The 13,216-nt window shown below is 47.5% G+C and overlaps 1 protein-coding gene across 1 annotated transcript in view; it reads left to right on the forward strand.

Annotated features, from left to right (window-relative positions):
• LOC144127777 (nitric oxide synthase-interacting protein) overlaps positions 1 to 13,216 on the forward strand; it is an 88,067-nt gene that overhangs the window by 22,939 nt on the left and 51,912 nt on the right. The gene's annotated exons all lie outside the window — the stretch shown is intronic.

The raw sequence follows: 13,216 nt of genomic DNA on the forward strand, positions 1-13,216 counted from the left end.
AATTCACGAGCTAGTTGGTTCCGCATGATGAAAATACAGCACAAGGCAAAGACAAGGGTCAGGAACAGTAAACGACATGCATGGGCGCTGACTATCAGCTGAATTTTATTTCGGAGGCACAATTAATATGTGGTCGAACAAGGGGGCGGTACATGAAGATAAAGGCTTGACGGTCACCAGAATGCAGAGTAGTCATGTGAGTGAGCGTAAACATGAGTTACGGATGATCAGCACGATAAAAGCGATAGAAGCGGTAAAATCGGTGAAAGCCGTGAGGTGCAAAGGGCCATCATGCAAGTACTCTCTTTGTTCGACCAGTTTATGTAGCCACTCTCTTTGATATCTGAAATTCCGGAACATAACTCGGTGAAATTTCTGGACCTGCCGCTTCATTTCTCCGCAACACATGCCTCCTGGTCCCATGAACCCAGAGGTAAATAGCCACTCCTTCCATTTGTGTCTGGCCATATGAAGCTAGTCAAGTGAGGCATTATCAGCCTCGCAATGCCCTTCAGAAATCTTGTGACCATCAGCTTCAAGGTAGCTCTAACAAACAAGTGGAGCATTTTCTCGCAGCAGGCTACCCCTTACATCTCCTGGCCTCAGTAGCCGCTAGGATGATCAAGAAACGCGAACGAGAAGATTCATCAGCTTTCAAAGGGAATGACCGCAAAAATGTTGTCATGTTGTCCTATATACACAAAGTCGGCCATTGTTTGAAAAAGTCTGTCAACAGATAGGCGTCAACGTGGTGCCTAACTAGCTTTCTTCGCAATGCTCGAAAGCAAACAGCCAACAGATCCATCGAGGCTGTGGGCAAACAACGCTAATAACATTGAAATTTCCGGTAATCTTGCCAAGTACAGTCGATCCCGGATATAGTATCGAACTTGAAGGGGATCGCGAAATAGTTCGATATATCGATAATTCAAAATATAAAATATGCATATCAAAAGCTTCTCTAACAACTCCACACACCTCAAGGCAGTTTCCCGATGTCGTGACTAATGGGAACTTACTGATCTGTGCCTCAAAGGTGCGTAAAAAACAAAAACACAGTGCGATGACCAAAGCAATTTATTTCGGAAGAAAAAAATCTGTGAACTTTGCTTGCTTTTTCTTCTCCACCATCAATTTCATTAGGCTGTCCTCAAGCGTGCTGGCAGTGTCCAAATGAGAAAGGCCAGCTCCTTCCATTATGCCACAATGGCGGCGAATGAAGCTGAAAGCTGATGCAAGTTCAGCTGCAGTGCATGATGGTTGGTCCTCTTCGTCGGAACCTTCGCCGCTGCTCGAGTCTGCGTCCTCGTCACCCATGATGTCAGCCACAATCTCCGCATCAGCGCGATCCGCTACAGCTTGCACGCCCTCGTCAGTGCTGACGAAATCACGTGCTGTAACGCCGCCATGGATGGCGCCTGGGAATGCCGAGACCTCGCGAAATTCGCTGTCCAAGCATCCAGCGTCATTGTCTTCATTGTCAAGCCATCCGTCATCTGCAGCTACCACAAAGCCTGCTTTGCGGAAGCAGTTCACAATTGTGCTTTTCTTCACGTCATTCCAAGCACCAGCCAGCATTTGAGTGGCTCTGAGGAGGTCCACCTTGAGTTCGATTCCTAATCGAAGGCTGATTAGGAGCTTCTGCACCAGTGGTCGTCTATACCCAACCTCAAACTCTTTCACAATGCCTTGGTCGAGAGGCTGAAGTTTTGCCGTTGTGTTTGGCGGCAGAAGCTTGAGGGTGATCTGCTTTAATTAATAGGCAGACGACATGATGGGCCGAACAATTGTAAAGAAAAAGACAAACTTTGCGGTCAGACTTCTCCAGTTCGGCATCCCACGCCTGCAGCCACTCAACGAAAAATTCGCGTGTCATCCAAGCTTTCTTATTGGTCGCGTATCGAACCGGGAGGCCTTTCGCGTTCTTAAAGCAGCGTGACGACCTGCTCTTTCCAATAACAAACGGCCATAGTTTGCATGACCCATCCATATTTGCAGCAAGCAAAATCGATACGCGCACTTTGCTGTTCTTTCCACCGTGGCATGCAGTGCCCTTCAGATGCAGAGTCTTGTTTGGCAGCATTTGCCAAAACAGTGCCGTCTCATCTGCGTTGAATATTTGCGACGGCGAAAAGTTGTCGGAAATATTTGGCCACTCTTCGGACAACCACTTCTCTATGTGACTTGTGCTAGTCGCCTCGCTTTCGCCCGAAAGGGTCTTTCCGACGATGCTGTAGTGACTCTTCAATCGCTGCTGCCAACCAGTGCCACCAGTGAAGCTTTCTTCTTCGAAGGCCACAGCAAACCATTTGGCTTTCTCCATGAGCATTGGGCCGTCAACAGGTATGTTCTTGGCACGTGTCTCCAAAAACCAGGCGTACAATGCCTTCTTGACCTTGCCAAAGGTTGGGATGCGCACACGACACGCCCCAGGGCGACTGGACTGCACTGCCTTCAGCTTAACATCAGCTTTGTTCTTGAGGATCATACTCAGGGTGTTGCGAGAAATTTTGAACGCCGCGGCGGCGACCGACGACTTTTTCTCGCCAGCCTCCACCCGTCGAATGATGTCCGCCTTTGTTAAAAAATCCAAATTCTTGCGTTTTTTCGCTGCCATGGCTCCGAAACACGTGCCAAAAGCGGAAAAAAAAACGCACTGCACCACACGAGTCTCAAGCCTTCGCCTTGGCCTCGTGAATAAAAGGAACAAAGTGAATCGAAAGACGCACCGCTCCTCGTCTCCGCACTACCACAAGCCCAAGGTGCACTGACCTCATTCGTCTCGCTGCGCCAGCGGTGTCACCCAAGCAAAGCACAGGAAATGGGCGACTGCGGTCAGCGTGGTTTCTCCCTTCCGCTTCCCTTTCGCACCCAATCGCACTCCAAGTGCTCCTCGTCACGTGCCTTTTACTCGAATGCTCCTTTCTCAGAGTGCGGACGACGCGCAAGATCGCGCGAACATCGCGAGACCTTCGTGAGGAGAAGCGCACTTGCGGGGGTGGGATGCGCTGGGAGAAGCGCGCTTGCAAGGATGGGGTATGGTGGGAGAAGCGCACTTGCCGGGGCGCAGCTCAGCACGGAGTTCGATACATCGATATGCCGGTGCATGGGAGTTCCATATACGCGAACAATAGCGCTCTACTTTTGCATGGGATTCCCGAGGGGATTTTTCAACTGTTTGATATAGGCAATAATTCGATACATCCGGGATCGACGGTACTGCAAAAAATGTGATACTAAGACTTGTACTCCAGCTTTCGATGACTGTGTCATAATCGGAAAACGACGAGATCGTACAACCAGAGAAATAATTGGTCATTTAAATGCATCGCACAAAGGAACCGTGCATAAGCACATCTTTCTTGCTTTTGTCCAAGAATTGAATTTCTTGGGCGTAGCCGGGCATGCATAGTGAATGTGGTCACCAGCCTCAAGATGTTTGACCGTCTTAAGACGTGTTTTATTACTACTGTAAAATTCCAAGCAAGCGCCCCAACCCCCGCAAGTATGAAATTGCTGGCAAAGTAGGAGGGGGCTGCTATCCTGGAACTAATGTTAATAGATATACTCGAGTTTCGAAACTCTCCCGTCGGAGCTGGGTGTGGCTTGCTCCTAGGAAGTGTAAGGGCGCTGCATTTGACGCTTGCACCGTCGTGGCTGTCGCGCGGTGTGGGCGACAGTCCTCATTTCATTGGATGTGGTGGTAGAATGTTTACCCTACGTCCGTTTTTTTTTTTCTCGACATGTCATTCCATTCATGGCTTTCAGTAATGGCTAGCCATTATCCTTTGCAGTTTGATATCCATCAAGGAGAAGTTTGAGTGGTGTCGTGAACAACACTTCTTTTTTGCACCTCCTTGGAGGCTGGTGCCACAGTTCCTTTCACCAAAGCGGCACCAAGGCTGCACCCAAATCAATCGTGGACGGCGGTGCAGAGGGTGCTGGGAAGCAAGGGCTTTGTTGCAGTGCACCATGAACCGGTGCAGGCGGTGCAGTGAACCACAGCTCAATTGAATGCAGCTTGCAACCCCTGTGCAAGCGCAGCGTTGGGTGCTAGCAGATGGCACTTGCTCCGATAGCTCAACCTTTGACTGCAGCGCTGCGGTGGCAGGAATTGCGGCGGGCCTGCTTCTCCCCATTAGCGCTCCGAGGAGTTTTGAAACCGAAGTATATCTATAAGCGTTGCCTGGAATGGTGCCGAAATTCAAAATGGCGGCAACAACATTTTCCCGCCAGAAAAAAAAAAAAAGACTGCAGTGCACATGGATTTAAAACATCCTGCCGTTTTTTCCTGCTTGAAGTATGTACTCGAAGAGCACATCATTCACGCATTCACAAAGCACCGGCGTGCCGTTACTCAACTTTCTTCGAAGTTTTGCTTTCCCGTAGGTTTGCTGTAGCAACTTCTTGAAATTCTTGTCCCATTCCCATATCCATTTCCGGTCGAGCTTGAGGTGTCCAGATTGTAGTGAACTAGAAAGGGTAGTGGGGCGATGGAGACCGAAGGAGCAGCAGCGTCGGTGAGGCGAAAACCACGGAAACCTTGAGCCGCCGCGTGGTGGCGCCTTTCACCTGAAAGCCACGCGCCGCATACTGCCGCAAGCAGTGGCATGTTTACTGGTTGCCTGCAGTTTCCCGTGCACGTTTCATATTTTTTTTTGTGTGTGTGTGCAGTATACAGAGATAAAATTTTAAGATGAGAGACTCTGAATGTAATTCAATGGCTTGCTGAAATTCACTTCATCCTAAACTTTTCTTTAAAAGATGAAAGTATAAACACTTCTCGTTCAAGAACGGATTTGAAGAAAAATGTGGCAGCATATAATTTGGCCTCAGTGAAAACTTTAAAATAGTTTACATCGTGAAGGATTTGTTCTTCAATGTGTACATTTCAGCCAATTTGGATAATCACTCACATTTCTGGCGCTCTTTTTTCATGGATAAAAAACTACTCTGAAAATGTACATATGTGGCATACAGTTATCTGCATGCATAAACTGCAAGCTCAGTTAATGAGATTGAAAACTGCTTGCCGAGGTTTCGATCAGCTCAGAGTAGCTCGTCCTAATGTGGCATAAAAATGAGCGACTCTATATTGGAATAAACGTGTATCTCTCGCATGTGTACTTTGGTTGTCCTCTGCTCAAAAAGCCCTGGTACGGCCGCCAAGCTATTCTCACAGTGTTTGCCTAGGAGCATTAGTAGCGATGTTCACAAGATTCCATTTTATTCAATTTGCCGCAGGCTACGTAGCATTCTGAAACTTAATCCTGGCCGGCCGCGGCGGACACGTTTTGATGAAGGCGAAAGCAAGGTACCCAAGTACAGTAAAACCTCGTTGATACATTTTTGTAATTGCGGGAAAAAACATATATGATCAAAACCGCCTGATTTTGAGAAATTTATCTTGTAACGGGGGGTTTGTTACGAGGTACTGGGGCGACGGGAACGGCAACGGCAGCAGTCTGGGATCAGATCGGCAAAAGACACACAAGCGTAGCGCTGGCAAAAACTCTCGAGAACCCTGTCACCTCGTCTTCGTCTTTTCAAATCATGAGACGCATCTTCTTCTTTAGCCTTACAATCACCCCGGGGACAAGAGGAGCCATCCTGGCGACTTAGGATGATGGCAAGACGGCGGGGTCGTAGTAGGGCTTGAGGCGCTGGACATGAACGGTCTCCCGTCCTCGGCGGCGGAGATCAGGAGACGGCGTGAGGGGCTCCACGATATAATTAACCGGAGAGGTGCGCTCCAGCACACGGTAGGGACCATGGTACTTCGCAAGAAATTTTGAGGAGAGACCGGGAGTTCCTGAAGGGATCCAGAGCCACACAAGTGCACCAGAAGTGTAGTTCGGTGGGGTTTGGTCTTGGTCGAGGCGGGAGCGCTGGCGATGCTGGGTGTCAGTGGTGAGTGACCGGGCAATTTGGCGGCAGGCTTCGGCGTGTTGCGCGGCGTCGGAAACAGGCCGATATTCGGATTCATCAGGGCGGTAAGGGAGGATAGTGTCGATAGTAGCAGAGGGTTGGCGGCCGTAAAGTAGGAAGAAAGGAGAGAATCCGGTGGTAGACTGCGTAGCGGTATTGTACGCATAAGTAACGTACGGAAGGACGAGATCCCAATTCGTGTGGTCAGGAGCGACGTACTTGGAGAGCATGTCTCCGAGTGTGCGGTTAAATCGCTCAGTGAGGCCATTGGTCTGCGGATGATAGGCGGTGGTAGTTCGGTGAATCGTGTTGCACTCTTTGAGAAGCGCCTTCACCACCTCAGATAAGAACACGCGGCCTCGGTCACTGAGCAGTTCACGAGGTGCACCGTGGCGAAGGATGAATCGGTGCAAAATGAAGGAGGCGACGTCCGTCGCTGTGGCAGCCGGAAGGGCAGCAGTTTCGGCATATCGTGTAAGGTGATCCACCGCTACTATAGCCCAACGGTTGCCGTCTGCAGTGTATGGAAGCGGACCGTATAAATCAATGCCAACGCGGTCGAACGGGCGTGGAGGGCATGGTAACGGCTGCAGCTCAGCAGCAGAACGATGGGGAGGTGTCTTGCGACGTTGGCAGGGAATGCATGCGCGCACGTACTTCATGATAAAGGTGTACATTCCGCGCCAGTAGTAGCGCAGCCGTATGCGGGTGTAGGTCTTGAAAACGCCCGCGTGACCGCTGTGGGGGGCAGCATGGAAGTATGCGCATATCTCCGAGCGTAAGTGACGTGGAATAACGAGCAGCCACTTGCGACCTTCGGAGTTGTAGTTACGGCGATAAAGTAGGGTGTCACGGATCGCAAAATGGGCAGCTTGGCGGCGGAGCGCACGTGACGGTGAAGCAGCCGTCAGGTTGGCGAGAAAGTCGAGAAGGGAAGCGATCCAGGGATCCATGCGTTGCGCTGAAGGCATGTCGCTGAGGCGAAGCAAGGGCAGAGAAGCGTCGGAGGTGGGAAGGCTGGCGATCTCGGCTGGAAGGGGGCAGCGTGACAGTGCATCGGCGTCTTGATGCTTGCGGCCGGTGCGATACACGACGCGGATATCATATTCTTGCAAGCGAAGGGCCCACCTAGCGAGGCGGCCGGAGGGGTCTTTCAGGTTGCAAAGCCAACAGAGCGCATGGTGGTCGGTCACAACGTCAAAAGGGTGCCCATAAATGTACGGTCGAAACTTCGCGAGGGCCCATACAATCGCCAAACACTCTTTTTCAGTTACGGAGTAGTTGCGTTCTGCTGGTGTGAGTGTGCGGCTAGCATAAGCAACGACGTATTCGTCAAAGCCAGGTTTTCGTTGGGCGAGGACAGCGCCGAGGCCAACACCGCTGGCGTCCGTGTGAACTTCGGTAGGAGCGGCCGAGTCGAAATGGCGCAGAATGGGCGGCGCCGTGAGGAGACGGCGCAAGGTGGTGTATGCGTCGTCGCACGCTGGAGACCACAGTGATAAATCCGCACTTCCAGACAGCAGTTGAGTCAAAGGCGCAGCAATGGACGCAAAAAAATATGAGCACAAACCCAGGAAGCTGCGCAGGTCTTTGATGGAGGTAGGTTTGGGAAAGTCAACCACAGCACGAAGTTTCGCTGGGTCGGGACTGGATGCCGGTACACCGTTGAGGTGTCTCCGTGAAACTCATGAAGCGCTACTTTGGCCCGAATACGGTTCTTTACCGCATCGGTGACCTGAACTGCGAGGTGCTGTCCGAAGGAATGCGGCCGTCATCTTGTCGTTCCCCCCGCCCTGAAATTGTGCACGTTGTCCGGCTTAAGCCGTATTACGTGCCATAATCGCCTGCATTTCCCACTGCATTCTACATCGGCCAGCAAGATTTCTTGGCCCCTATCTGATTTTCTGCCAAGTGTTTTTTGCTCTCGGGTTAGCATCGGGACGATGCTTCTTTATAGAGGGAGGTAGTGTAGCAAAGAGAAAGTTGAAGCGCGATTGTTGCGTGCCGACAATGACGCTGCTGCTGGCGGACCTGCCTGTTCCTGTGTTCTTGTGCTCCTGCTATCACCACCTGTGCTCGCCGCCGGCCTCTAGAAAAGTTGGTTTTATCAACAAAGCTTAAGAAGTCGTCAACGTAACGGAAAATCCGCGACGCTATCCCGGCCATGTTTGCTTGAATACCCTGATCTACGACGGATAAAAAGATGTCACTTAACACCGGTGCCACCCTGGAAGCAATGCAAACACACGCTTTTTGCTTGAAAAGCTTACCTTCCCAGTCAATGAATGTAGCCTTTACATAAAATGACAGTAATTCAAGGAAGCTAGCTACTGATATGCCACAAGCCCTCATAAATTCTTCTTCATCGTTGTCTGCTGTGATACATTTTTCCACCGCACTCATCATTTCATTGGGAGGGAGAGAGTAATACAAATCAACCACATCGACACTAAATACGTTACTGGACCCTGGATTATCATGCTGAAGAAATATCAGATTCTCTCAGAGTTGCGAACCATAAAAGGCTCATTAATAGTCAGGAAAGCCAAATGCTTCTGTAGGCACCTGGAGACGTCATATTGCCAAGTACCCTTCTCTGTCACAATCGCACGAAATGGCAAGTCTACTTTATGTGTCTTGACTGAGGAAAAGACTTTTAAACAAAGGCCTTTTGCTGTTTTCACTCCTGCTCTGAGGCGGTCGAGGTTCAGTTCTTCAATTAAACGCAGGGCCACAATTTTTACTTGCTCCGGTTAATTCACCACAGAGGTCACAGCTGATAACAAGCTGCAGTTTTTAGATTTGAGCCTGGAAGTTCAGACGGGACATATTTGTTGGGAATACTTGCCAAGGGCCGGCAAGCCGTTGTTGAACTACAAGTCACATCATTCTAAAACAGTAAAAACCGGAATTGTTGTCTCATCGTTGTTTTCTGCTTTGTCCAAATCCTGCGACCATTTGATTAATCAGAGCTTCAACGAACAGGCTAAAAGATTAAGAGAAGCAGGTTACCTGAATGATGCCATCTTGTTGGGCTGCAGCAAGATAGCCAAAAAACTTAAGACTTCGAAGGGTAGAAACTTGGGCTTGTTGGTACATTTTCAAGGGTAGAATTGGTAGCGCAAAAAAACACAGGGACACAGAAAGACAACACCACAAAGCGCTAACTTCCAACATAAGATTTATTTCGTGAAAGACGGGTGGTTTTTATAGTGACTTATCATGCACTACTATCAGATCACCGCTAGCACCGCATATCAGACAAATATAGGATCTCCTTTGGCAACAGAGCAACTGAAGGACTACTTACACAATCATCATCCAACAAAGAAATCCATTCCGCTTCAATTATCTCTCTAGTTAAGCGGTTTTTGTGCATTTTCAAGACCACACATTTTTTTAGGAGTGGTACGCAATGACAGACACGGCAGTGGACTGACAAACCTTTTCCACGCATATCACTTGCATCACGCCCATGTTCCCGAAGCCTGTCATTAAGGCATCTGCCTGTTTGCCCTACATACTGTTTGCCACAGGAAAGGGGTATCTGATACACAACATTTTCAATGCAGTCAACACATTTGTTTTTATGTTTCTTAGTACAGCCAACAGTCTTTTTGGATTTTGTCAAATTTTTTGTGCACAAATAACTTAACTTTTTAGGGGCTGAAAAAACCACCCTGGCTCCCGAACGCTGCGCTATTTTTTTAAGATTATGGGAAAGCCGATGAAAGTAAGGAATAACTGCTACTTTCTCTTTCCTAAGCGTAGCCTTTTGAGTGACTTGCATTTTTTTCCGGCAGAAGTTCTTTAAAACGCCTTCCGCTACTGAAACCAGAACATGGGAAGGGTAACCGGCGTTTTCCAACCGCTTGCACTGCTGTGAAAAACTTTCATGCATGAGGTGCGGACAGGACTTCACTAGAGAATTAACAAAAGAAAGGTGAACAATGGAACGTTTTACGAGTTTCGAGTGTGCTGAATGAAAAGGTAATAAAGGTTTTTCACCTCGGAGGTTTAAACAACCAGCAAGTCCGATCATGATGTAGTATAATTTTGATGTCAAGGAATTTGATTACCCCCTTTTCAGGTAGTTCAAACGTTAGTTCTAGAGGACGGAAATGGTTACGGACCGAAGTGAGGACATTACGAACATCATCCTTGAAGGAACCGTCATTTCTGTTAAGTACAATAAGAAAATCATCCACATATCTAAAAATCTTGATGACAATGGTATCTTTTACTATATCCGCAAAAGACCTGTCCAAATGAGCTAAAAACAAGTCGCTAAGGATGGGTGCTATGCAAGAACCTATGCAAATGCCTTCTTTTTGAAGATGTGGTTTTTTGTCCCACACTATGAATGTAGACTTAAGATAAAATTTTAAAAGTTCTAGAAAACCATTTACCGAGATGCCACAAGCATTTGGCTATGCTAATACATTGGAGGCTAATAAACCAGCTAATCTAGGAACAGATTACAATGCGGAGTTTCTCCAACACGGAGTTTCTTTAACACGGAGTTTCTACAACACGGAGTTTCTCCGACACGGAGTTTCTCCGACTCAGAGTTTCTCCGACTTCGAGTTTCTCCAACTCGGAGTTTCTCCGACTCGGAGTTTCTCCGACTCGGAGTTTCTACGACTCGGAGTTTCTACGACTCGGAGTTTCTACGACTCGGAGTTTCTACGACTCGGAGTTTCTCTAACACGGAGTTTCTCTAACACGGAGTTTCTACATCACGATGTTTCTCCAACACAGAGTTTAGATTCTAGGAACAGAGATTAGGAACAAAAACAACTACACAGGCCTCATTCGCGCAGTACTAACCTTTTTTCTGCAATGAACCAACCAGTCCGCAAGATCGTTCTACTTTATGGAATACTATGGTAGCTGTGCATTTGTTATATATATCTTCCAGTATTTTGACATAAGGCTCTTCTACACCCTGATTCTGCAATGCCTGTATGACTGCAGAGGTTTCCACTCAGTCGAATGCCTTCTCGTAATCAATGAAGGCTATGTATAGGGGTTGGTTATACTCTGCACATTTCTCTATCGTCTGATTGACAGTGTGAACATGATATGTTGTTCAGCAAGTACCTTTTACAAAAGCCTACCTGATCATTTGGTAGATTGAAGTCTAAGGTTGTCCTGACTCTCTCTAATAAAGATTACCTTTGTAAATGCTGTCACGTGGTGGTGACTGCAGTCCGGAGAGCAGGAAGACAGTGGCGATGGCGTCTAAAGAAAAATTTTTTTTGGGCTTACTTGCGCCCATGATGGACTGAATCACTCGGTGGCGGCGTAGCGAGAAGCGTGCTGGGCGGTTGTCGAACAGAATGCCCGCCGCTCTAGGCCGTGCTCAATTTAAAGCTGATAGCGAAATTTCGAGATAAAGCGTGCAAAGTTACTACAACATTCTGAAACAATGTAGAATCTGGTCGCATCTTGCATTGCAAATAATGTGATAAAGCGTCGTGCCGGCAGGTTTGAAGAAGGAACGAACAAACACTGCAAAGATTCGCGGCAATGCCTTATAGGCAAAAGACAGTAAGCTGATTGGTCTATAATATTTCAAGTCCTTGACAGTGAGCAGGAAGACAGTGGCGATGGCGTCTAAAGAAAAATTTTTTTTGGGCTTACTTGCGCCCATGATGGACTGAATCACTCGGTGGCGGCGTAGCGAGAAGCGTGCTGGGCGGTTGTCGAACAGAATGCCCGCCGCTCTAGGCCGTGCTCAATTTAAAGCTGATAGCGAAATTTCGAGATAAAGCGTGCAAAGTTACTACAACATTCTGAAACAATGTAGAATCTGGTCGCATCTTGCATTGCAAATAATGTGATAAAGCGTCGTGCCGGCAGGTTTGAAGAAGGAACGAACAAACACTGCAAAGATTCGCGGCAATGCCTTATAGGCAAAAGACAGTAAGCTGATTGGTCTATAATATTTCAAGTCCTTGACGTCGCCTTTCTTATGGGTTATGGGGTTATACCTTACCATCCTGTGGTTGCTACAACGCACCTTTTTGATTACCTCCACATCCTGAAAGATGCCGGGGTGAGCGCAAAGTCTGAAGGCATTGCGTATTCAGGATGGCTAGTTCTTCCAGCACAATCTCCCCTCCATCCTTCAACAGATCTGCTGTTGCTTGAACCTTACCAGCTGCTTGCTCCTAAATCTTTCTTTACTTCCTCTTTCGCTCCTGGCGGGATGTCCCAGTGTTGTGCACGTTTCAGCTACTTTACCTATCTTATCCATATTGCTAATGACATTGCCGCTTTTTGGCTACCTTGGTTATTTAGAGCATGCTCGATTCTCTCCATATTAAAAAATCAAATCAAATCTTTATTTTCTCTCTCAAGGAGCAAGAGGGGGTGGGGGGGTAAAAGCCGCATGATTGCGGCTTGACGAAGCCCGGCTCCCTCATGTACAATTCGGCAGCAGTTTGAAAAAAACACATTTAGCTTCGAAAAGTTAATTAGAAACAGATTTCGTTAAATACTCTTCAGCTTAAACACAATGCCTATAAAAGAACCTTTCAACACCATTCAAAAAAAGAATATGCAGCAGTACAGAGCACTTCATGGCAGTCAAAAACACAGGATACAATAAAATAAACAACAAGTAACAAACATCAAGAACACCAAAAAGTACAAACACAAGCATACAAAATTTATCAGGCGTTAGCTGCAAGAAAATGTGCATAAACTGCTCGTTTGGACATCTTTTCCGGGCAGACATTGATGGCCGCAAGGTTATTTAAAAGAACAGCTGCGTGATAAGAAATGGACTGGCGACCATAATCTGTATGACAGAAAGGCACAACCTATAAGTCATTTCGACGAGTATTGTAGTAGGAAATGTGGGGTCGAAGATTTATTAAGTCCAGGAAGCTGCGATTACACGCCAAAACAGACGAGCGATATGTAGACGTGAGACGGAAAAGATAGATGGTTTCTATGGGAAGAAGTTTAAAGTGATGAAAGTAATCAGAAGTATGCGCATGACATGGAATATTAGCAATTGCACGCAAGGCACGTTTCTGACAGATTTTAAGTTTCCCTATGTTTTCCTTAGATGTAGTTGACCAGATTAGATGGCAGTAGTTTAGTGTAGACAGAAATAGTGCATTATAAATTACGCGTTTAACTGCGGTTGGTAGGAAGTGGCGTTGTCTGTTTAGTATCCCGCAAACCTTGTTAAGTTTATTGCAGAGTACTTCAACATGCTTAATCCATGTAAGGGTCTCAGAAAATGTTATGCGAAGGGTCTTAATTTCGTTAA

This window comes from Amblyomma americanum, chromosome 4 (genome assembly GCF_052857255.1).
Source record: "Amblyomma americanum isolate KBUSLIRL-KWMA chromosome 4, ASM5285725v1, whole genome shotgun sequence".
NCBI lineage: Eukaryota > Metazoa > Arthropoda > Arachnida > Ixodida > Ixodidae > Amblyomma > Amblyomma americanum.